Source organism: Carya illinoinensis, chromosome 6 (genome assembly GCF_018687715.1).
Source record: "Carya illinoinensis cultivar Pawnee chromosome 6, C.illinoinensisPawnee_v1, whole genome shotgun sequence".
NCBI lineage: Eukaryota > Viridiplantae > Streptophyta > Magnoliopsida > Fagales > Juglandaceae > Carya > Carya illinoinensis.
In genome coordinates, this window is record NC_056757.1 from 31681343 (window position 1) to 31691487 (window position 10145).

Sequence of the window (10145 nt, forward strand, 5' to 3'; positions counted from 1 at the left end):
CTTCCAACCTCTGCATCACACCTGATTTGCTTGATGATGAAGACCCAGTTTCTTCTTTTTCACCAACATGGTCTCATCTCCAAGTTGTTTATGACATTCTCCTACGACTAGTCAAAAACTTCATTTCTTTAGCACCTGGAAGAAATATAATTATATAATCAAACCATTCCAAACAATGCAACCTCCTTGCATGACTAGCAAGCGTTAGAGAGAGGAAGCAAAGAGAAAGAGAAGAGAGGCATGATGGTGGTTCAAAGAAACTTCCCAACTGCATCTCCAAAGAAAAAACCTACCACCCTTCAGCACCTCTTCGAAGTAGATTCAAAGAATAAATCTATAAGTACTATTAGAGCCACAGCTTTACTGAATTTCCAGATTATATTGATAGTGTGAGGCAGTGTATATTTATACACTTTACAAAGGAATCATTCTGTTACAAGAGAATAACAAAAAGAATTACAGAAAATGAGAAATACATTCTAGAGTATTCTAGGAGAATTTGGGAATTAATGGTGTTATGCTAATACGTCCCCTCGAGTCTAGTGGGGTAACTACAACATTGAGACTCGTACGGAAATGAAGAAATTTATCTGAAACTAGGGATTTTGTAAAAATATCAGCCAGCTGATCCTTCGAGCTGCAGTATGAGACTTTGAGAGTATTCGTAGAAACACAGTCACGAACAAAGTGGTAGTCAACTTCCATGTGTTTGGTTCGGGAATGATAGAGTGGATTTGCAGAGAGAAAAGTTGCACCAATGTTGTCACACCAAAGAGTGGGTGGTTGTGACAGAGAAATACCAAGTTCGAGGAGCAATGTTTGCAGCCAGATCAATTCAGCAGCTGTGGAGGCTAGAGACTTGTACTCTGCTTCAGTGCTAGATCTTGCAACTGTTTTCTGCTTCTTGGAGCTCCAGGAGATCAAGTGTTGACCAAGGAAGATGCAGAAGCCACCAGTGGAGCGTCGATCATCAGGGCACCCAGCCCAGTCAGCATCGGTATAAGCTTGAAGAGCAAGTGTGGAACTCTTCTTAAAAAACAAACCAAGATTGAGAGATCCTTTTAAGTAGCGAAGAATTCTTTTAACAGCAGTCCAGTGAGGGAGCTTCGGGCAATGCATAAACTGACAGACCTTGTTTACAGCAAATGCTATATCAGGTCTGGTCATGGACATGTACTGTAACCCGCCTACAATGCTTCAGAACAGAGTGCAATCCTCAAACTCAGGAGAGTCATATTGAGACAGCTTAAGAGAAGCTGACATAGGTGAGGTCATTGGTTTGGCAGAAAGCATATTGCTTCTAGCCAACAGATCTTTGATATACTTCCGTTGTGACAAAAATAATCCAGCATCAGAATAATCAATCTCAAGGCCAAGAAAATAGGAGAGCTTTCCTAAGTCTTTGACAGGAAAAGCAGTGGCCAGAGAAGAAATGAGGGAATCAATGGCATCCGATTGTGAAGAGGTTATTACCATGTCATCAACATAAATTAATAAGTAAATAACCAGATCACCATGCTTGAGAATAAATAATGAGGGATCGGCCTTAGAGGCTGAGAAGCCATACTCAATCAACCATGTACTGAGTTGGGCAAACCAGGCACGGGGGGCATGTTTAAGACCATAGATAGCCTTGTTCAATTTACAAACATAGTGAGGATAATCAGGGTTGATAAACCCTTAAGGTTGCTGCATATAAACCGTGTCAGTCAATGAACCATGTAAAAAAGCATTCTGAATATCTATTTGGTGCAGACTCCAGTTTTGACTAACAGCTAGAGATAAAATCATACGGATGGTAGTTGATTTAACCACAGGACTAAATGTTTCATTGTAGTCCAAACCCGACTGTTGGTGGTAGCCTTTGGCTACCAACCGAGCCTTTCTACGAGCAAAAGAACCATCAGAGTTCAACTTGGTTCTGTAGACCCATCGACATCCAAGAATATTAAAGGTTGGAAAAGGAGGGACCAATGTCCAAGTATGATTTTGAAGTAAGGCAGTAAATTCAAGAGACATAGCATCATACCATTCGGGGAATTTAGAGGCGGCGGAGAAGCTGGATGGTTCATCGGGAACATCCACTGTGGTGTTGAGGCAGGTCCGTCGAGGGTAGGGAATCATGCCATCCGTGAGAGTTCGTGGACGAGAGGAATTGGTTTGACTCTGAGTGATGATGGGTGATCTCAGAGGAATAAGAGTAGATCTGTGTGAAACGGGCAGAGGATTAGCATGAGTTGGAGAGGAGGATGTAGAATCCGAGGAGGGTATATGGGCGGCAGGGGAACTAAAAGAGGAATTAGGGTTACTAGATGAAGAAGAGGCAGAGATCGGGATAGGTAAAGAGTGAGATGGGTGAGAGGGGCCGAGGCTTGAGGTTGGTCCTGGGCCGAGAATGGACCGGGTAAAGAGAGGAAGAGAAACATGGGTTTGGGCCAAGGAGGGTGAGCTAGATGGAGATGAGATGGGCTGTCGTTTTAAGAAGGGAAAGGAGCCTTCATCAAAGGTTACATCCCGGGAAATGTAAAGCCTGTTGGTGTTGGGCTCAAGACATTTGTAACCTTTATGTGAGGTGCTGTAGCCCAAAAATATACAGGAAACAGAGCGAAAGTTAAGTTTGTGTTTATTGTATGGCCTTAAATTGGGCCAATATTCGCATCCAAAAACTTTCAAAGAGGAATAATTTGGATGCTTTTGATAAACCATGAAGTGAGGGGATTTGTCATTAAAGGGTTTTGAAGGAAGCATATTAATTAAGTGTACCGAGGTTTCAAAAGCCTCAACCCAATATGTCGATGCTTACGCTCAACTAATCCATTTTGTTGATGGGCATGTGGACAGGATAGTTGATGAGTGATGCCAAGTTTAGAACAGATTGAAGTAATAGGTTTAAATTCGGCACCACCATCAGTTTGAAGAGTAATCAATTTACAATTGAAGAGTCTTTCAACAAAGGGCAAAAATTGAGAAAAAATAGATTGAACATCAGATTTCAATTTTAATGGAAAAAACCATGTGTAGCGAGTAAATTGATCTATGAAAGAAACATAATAATGAAAGCCACATTTTGAAGTAACAGGGGATGGGCCCCAGAGATCAGCGCAGAGTAATTGCAAGGGCTTCATATAAGTGGACTGGCTGGGCCCATATAGAAGCTGGCAACTCTTTGCAAGTGGGCAGGCAGGACATTTGAAGGAAACATTGCTGGAGGAGAGTGGCAGACCGTGAGTGTGCACGATTTTGGAGACCAGTTGGAGAGAGGGGTGACCCAATCTTTGATGCCAAGTGGGAATCGTAGTCCGTTCACCAAGATGAGTGGAAGCAACGGATTTTATTGTGGGAAATTGGTAGAGACCGTTATGAGTGGGACCGGTGAGGAGGGTCTTCCCCATCTGAGAATCCTTCACAGAAAAGTGAGTGGCATGAAACTCAAAGAAACAAGAATTATGAATGCAAAATTGTAAAACAGAGATAAGATTTTTGGAGATGTTCGGAACATGTAGAAGATTTTTGAGAGTGAAAGAAACGGAATTGGAAGTGAAAGAGCTGTCACCAGTGTGTTGAATTGGAAGGCACGATCCATCACCCACGCGGATTGCATCCACACCAGAGTAGGGTTCACTGTGAAGGTTAAGGTTGCTGAGATTATGTGTAATATGGTGGGTGGCTCTTGAATCGGGATACCAATTTTGGTCCGAGTATGTGGTAGAAGAGGTGTGGTTTGCTGAAAAGGATTAAGGTGGATCCAGCTGGTATGAGTGATCAAATCTGTATCGGCACTGAAGAGCAATGTGTCCTTGCTTATTGCAAACTTGGCAAGTGGTTCTGGGGCCGCTAGGTGTTTGAGAGTAGTTTCCTGAAGAACTGAAAGTGCATCCACCACGAGGCTGAGATCTACCAATACCACCTCTTCCTCTGCCTTGTCGACTACCACGGAAATGACCTCTTCCACGTTGATCACGACTGCTGTAATTAATAAAAGGCTCAACAAGAGATTTAGCAATGTTAGCAGTATGAGCAAGTCTATTTTCATGAATGAGCAGCAACTGATAAAGTTCAGAGGAGGTAAGAGGATCAGATCTTGTAGTGAGAGAAGTCACAAAGAACTCATAGGCTGGGCCGAGAACATTGATGAGGTATGAGACAAATTCTTTGTCTTGAAGGGGGTTACCGGTTGCAGCTAGTGTATCAGCAAGGTTTCTAACCTTTGCAAAATAATCTGAGACGGACAAATTGCCACGGGAAAGATTTGTAAGTTGATATCGGACTTGAAATTCCTTTGCCTGTGAATGAGAGGTAAACATAGATTTCAAAGAAAGCCATAGCTCTCGTGCAGTTTTAGAGGAGAGGACTTGTCCAAGGACAGAATCTGAGAGCGAGAAGAACAGAACGCTAAGCACTAGCTGATCTGTTTTTATCCAGGCAAGATAGTCTGGGTTGATTTTGGGTAATGCATTGTCACTGGCAGGGAGAAGCTGCACAGGACAACACACGGTTCAATCAATGTATCCATAGAGGTCCTGACCTCGTAGATATGCATTGATTTGAACAGTCCAGAGTAAGTAATTTTCTGTGGTAAGTTTAGTAGTGACCACATGAGAAAAAGAGGAGAGAATGGATGAGTGGGACTGTGAGGAAGAAGAGGAGGGCGTAGCCATGGATCACGAGACTGCTAGTCGAGCAGCTCTGATACCATGTTAGAGCCATAGCTTTACTGAATTTCCAGATTATATTGATAGTGTGAGGCAGTGTATATTTATACACTTTACAAAGGAATCATTCTGTTACAAGAGAATAACAAAAAGAATAACAGAAAATGAGAAATACATTCTAGAGTATTTTAGGACAATTTGGGAATTAATGGTGTTATGCTAATAAGTACACTTGCCAGGCATCTATCCAATGCTGAAAACGAAGAAATTCTTTCTAGCATCTCTTATTGTACCGACATGATCTTCACCTTCACAGATCCTCTTGAATCTCCTTCACAGCGAGATCTTAAGCAAGTAAAGCTCTCTGAGATCCTATCCACCATAACGTCGAAGAAACCACTGAATAAACAAATTTTAGCGCCTCTCATGTCCGTGCTATCGACGAACCTTTTTCAGCCACTCCCTCCACCTTCCAACCTCTGCATCACACCTGATTTGCTTGATGATGAAGACCCGGTTTCTTCTTTTTCACCAACATGGTCTCATCTGCAAGTTGTTTATGACATTCTCCTACGACTAGTCATCAGCACAGATCCTGAGATACTTCGAGAGCATGGAGACCATCCCTTCCTTCTCAATCTCCTGTCTCTTTTCCAGTTTGAAGACCCAAGGGAACGCGACAACTTGAAGAACATATACCACCGGATATATTTGAGATTCACTTTCTATTGTTCATCCATGAGGGAATCAATGAAAAATGTGTTCTTGCACTATATATTTGAGACAAAGAGGCACTGTGGCGTCGGGAAGCTGCATGAGATATGGGGAACTATTATCAATGGGTTTACGGTTCCACTCAAAGAAGAGCACAAGTTGGTCTTGATGAGAGTGCTAATTCCATTGCACAAGACCAAGGGAATGCAGTCTTTCCATAGGTAGCTGGCTTACTGTGTTTCTCAGTTTGTACAGAAGGAGCCTGTGCTTGGAGGGGTTGTTGTTAGAGGACTTTTGAGGTATTGGCCTATCACCAATTGTCAGAAAGAAGTTTTGCTAATAGGGGAATTGGAGGAACTGGTGGAGAATTTAGATCTGATCAGTATAGGAAGTTGGCATTGCCTCTGTGCACCCAGATTACAATATGTTCGAACAGTTAGAACTCACTGGTAAGCTTAATTATACAATTTCTCTCTCACATATAGCTTTTCTCCTTAAATCTTTGTTTCTTTTATTGAGTTTTAAGGTCTTTCTTGTGGAGAAAGGTCTTGGGACTGAATGGTTTCCTTTGTTGTCTTTTTTCTGGAAAAGAGGATAAAACTGCATTCTCTTTCTTATTCTTTTATTTTTGCTCTAACACTACCTAAGATCTTCTGTTTTTGCAATTCCTGGCCGACAGTGTTCTATAATATTGTACCTAGGTTGCTAAGCGGGCACTTTATGTATGGAACAATGAGCAGTTTGTGATGATGGCATCACTGGCAGTAGAAAAGGTATTTCCTGTGGTTGTTGAAGGCATAGAGAAAAACCTCAAATGGCATTGGAGCAAAAGCGTCCTACAATTGACAGAAAATATAAAGGTGTTGCCCAAATGACTAACACAAGAGAGGAGTGAATTGAGTTGTATTAAAAAAATAACAATTATAAATTAAATATATAATATAAAATATAAATAAAATATGAAATAACAATAAATATAAAGAGTAAAGGTAAGAGAGAAGCAAACTCAGTATGTTAACGAGGTTCGGCCCCACTGCCTACGTCCTCGCCTCAAGCTACCCATTGAGAATTCCCAAATTCACTATTCAACCTCCTTCAGGTGGAGATAGAAACCTATTACACCTTTGAACAACACCGCTACAAAGGATCCGTGTAGAACACCCTCTACACTTGCAATCACCTTACACGTGGTGATTCAACTATTCCCCATGTAGAATACTTTCTACACGCACAAGGGTTATACATACCCTTTTTCTGATACAAAAGCTGATAGTAGGTAGGTTATCAGAAAACACTCCTCAATGAGTGAAATAAGAACAATACAGCGCAAACTATATCTCTCAAAATGAACAAGGATTAAGGCTCAATACTTAGAGAAAAGAGAATGAAAGTTTTGAATGAATGTTGTATGCTCTTGGTGTTGTGAATGTGAAGCTCTCAAATGATCTATTTATAGGCATATGAGACTTCATATTCAAATTTAAAAAGATTCACATGTCAAAGACAACATCATTCACTTTTTCAAAATATTCAAAGAAAAGGTTTTTCTTTTTCAATTGTCAAAGACAACATCATTCATTTTTTTTCAAAAAATTCAAATCTAATCTTTTACTTTTTGCATATGACAAAATGAGCACACTTTCCTTTTCAAAAAATTCAAACCTAATCTTTTACTTTTTGCATATGACAAAAGGAGCACACTTTCCTTTTCAAAAAATTCAAACCCAATCTTTTACTTTTTGTATATGACAAAATGAGCACATTTTACTTTTCAAATTTTTCAAACAAAATCATCTACCTTTTGTATAAGTCTAAAAAAGCATCAATTACTTTTGAAAATATTCAAATAGAACATGCACATGTGAAAGATGACAATCAATCATCTTTAATATTTTCAAAGTTCAACCCTTTAATCAAGGCATGCACATGTAAAAGATGACAATCAATCATCTTTCAAAATTTTCAAATTTAATTTTCAAAAATATTCATGCACATGTGGAAAATGTATTTTAATGCTTTATGATAAAATATTAATTTTAAGCATTAATCCTAATTTCGAATTTTAAGATATTTACAACATTACTCTATGACTTTAATGTGAACTTATTTCCTTCTTGCTCATGCTTGGTTCTTTGATGTGCTTGATTCCATTGTGTGAACAACTTGAGCTTGAAACTCCTTTATTCTTTGAATTCATTTGTTATTATCAAAATTCATGTGTAGATTTATAATCACGTGAAACTTGAAACCTTGGGTTCAACAAAAGGCAATGCTGGAAGAAATGGATCCTATTTTCTACTCCGAATGCCTCGAAGAAATTGACCTCAGAGAATCTAGAGCTCATCAAGAAAAGATCAAGAGGAAGGAAAGATGGAAGAGAATAGAAAAGGCAATAGCCCAGAATCAGTTCCTCAAAACACAACATTGCAGATGTCCCTCATTGGAGAAACAAATGTGTAGAAACCCGTGCTGGCAATCAACTCAAAAATCATTGAACATTATACTGGAAGATTAATACGATATATTTCTTGATACCTGAAACCAGAAGGCATGTATTCCGGCCAATATATTCATATATATATATGCATGTGCATCAGATTAGAAGTGATTGGTTTGCCAACTAAAACGTGCTCATCAGAATTATTTACAGTCAAAATCATTATAATGTAGTAAAAATCTGTTAGGGATCAAGAAGGTGCTGGAGTGGATGGGTAGTAGATGAAGTTTCTGGTGGTGAGTGAAGTGCTGGTTGTGATTCTGTGTGCAACAGTAGCCGTTGGTGTTAGTTGTTATTAGTGGAAGAAAGAAACGGTGTCGTATGGTGTTGAGAAAGGGAGTTAGTAGAACGTTGTCGTTTCACCTTAGCTTAATTGTCATGTAATAATTACATGAAACATTACCGTTTTGTAATATTTTGTGTTAGTCATTGTACTCAATAACAGAATCTATAAATAGAAGGTTGAGGGGAAAATCCAACAACGAAATTCCTTTTTACAGAATCCTCTTCTTCACCCTACTTCTCTCTCTCTATGTCTTCTATTCTTCTGGAGATTGACTATCTTGAAATAAGTCTAGTTTGGGTCCATTACAGTTGGTATCTTGAGCCATGGTAGAAGGCACACGTTCATATGCACAAATAGTTGATTCGATGCATCATTTGAGACAACAACAGGATCGACAACAACAGCAGATTGAGGATGCAATTGGATTACTAATGAAGCAACAAGAAGCTGCGAAGCTTGAAAAAGAGACACAAGACAAGAAATTTCAAGAATTGTTACACCAGCTTTCACGCATCTCTTGTAACATTTCTTGAGATCCTCATGAACCTCAAATTGGACAGCCACACGTTGATATGAATGAAGGCACTGGCAAGGCTCCTCATCATGAAGCTTATGACAGAGGCTTTATTAAGGGACTGAAGCTGGAATTTCCTAGATTTTTTGGTGGAGATCTTTCACCTTGGATCTCTTGTGCTAACCAGTATTTTCTATACCATCAGGTTCCTCCTATTCAGCGAATTTTTGTTGCTTCTTTTCATTTGGATGGGACAGCATTGACATGGTTTGAGGGTGCTAGTGAGGTAAGGGCGTTTCATTCATGGGAGGAGTTTGTGTTAGCTTTTCAAACTCGATTTGGCTCTTCTCCTTATGAAGATCCTATGGAGGACCTCACTCGATTGAAACAGGTCAGTAATGTTACTGATTATTAGACAGACTTTGAGATTCTTTCTAATAGAATCAGTGATGTATCTGAAAAGAACAAGCTTAGTTTTTTTTTTGAGTGGCTTGTGAGATGACATTAGGTTTCCTGTTAAACTACTGAAACCTACCAATCTGAATGATGCATTTGGTTTGGCAAAAATTCAAGAACAATATCTCTTAAGCCTTCGGAAGTCTTGGAGAGGATCATTTAATGATTCTAATAAATTTAGTCCAGAGTCTAGTTTGTTGAAATCTGGACAGACTGCTTCTATTTTAAGAGCACCAAAATCCCAACCTCTAGCTAAAATTCATTTCCAAAAGCTTTCTGATGCTCAAATGCAAGAGAGACGTAAGAAAGGTCTTTGTTACTTTTGTGATGAGAAATGGCGTCAAGGCCATAGGTGCCTCAAACCAAAACTGTTTTTGCTGGAAGGTATGGAATTCAGTACAGATCTAGCCAATGAGGTTGGTATTGATCTTGTTTGTGAAGCCACAGCCATGGATATTGAGGTAGAGGAGGCTGAGATAGCCTATATTGCATTACATACTATTGTAGGTGCCTCAAGGCCTAGAACTATGAAATTAGTTGGCTTGATTGGTAAGAAGAAGGTAGTGATCCTAATTGATACTGGCAGTACTCACAACTTTGTGGATACTGTCATGGCCTCTCGTTGTAAGCTTGAAGTGCAAATGAGGCAATCCCTTCAAGTCAAAGTAGCCAATGGTCAGTTTATTGAAACTAAGGGCAAGTGTACTACAGTACCTGTGCAAATTTAGGGGGTCTCCTTCCTAGTGGATTTTTTCACCTTGGCCCTAGGTGGCTGTGATGTTATTTTGGGGGTTCAGTGGTTGGCATCACTAGGACCTGTTTGGTGGGACTTTGTAGGTTTACAAATGAAGTTCAGTTTTGAAAGGAAGGGCATCTGTTTTCAAGGCTTGATAGCTTGTAAAGCTGAGTTGTTAGATGATAAGGATTTTTTAAAACCTTATAGTTGTGGGAAGAGAGGTTTATTGTTGCAGTTAGTCTCCTCTACAGCAATTGAAAATAGTTCTTTGGAAGATAGAAGGGTTGTAC

General features: G+C 39.6%; 1 pseudogene; it reads left to right on the forward strand.

Moving 5' to 3' along the window:
* Positions 1–243: 243 nt before the first annotated feature.
* Positions 244–7881, forward strand: LOC122312769 (annotated as a pseudogene).
* The last annotated feature ends 2264 nt before the right edge of the window (positions 7882–10145 follow it).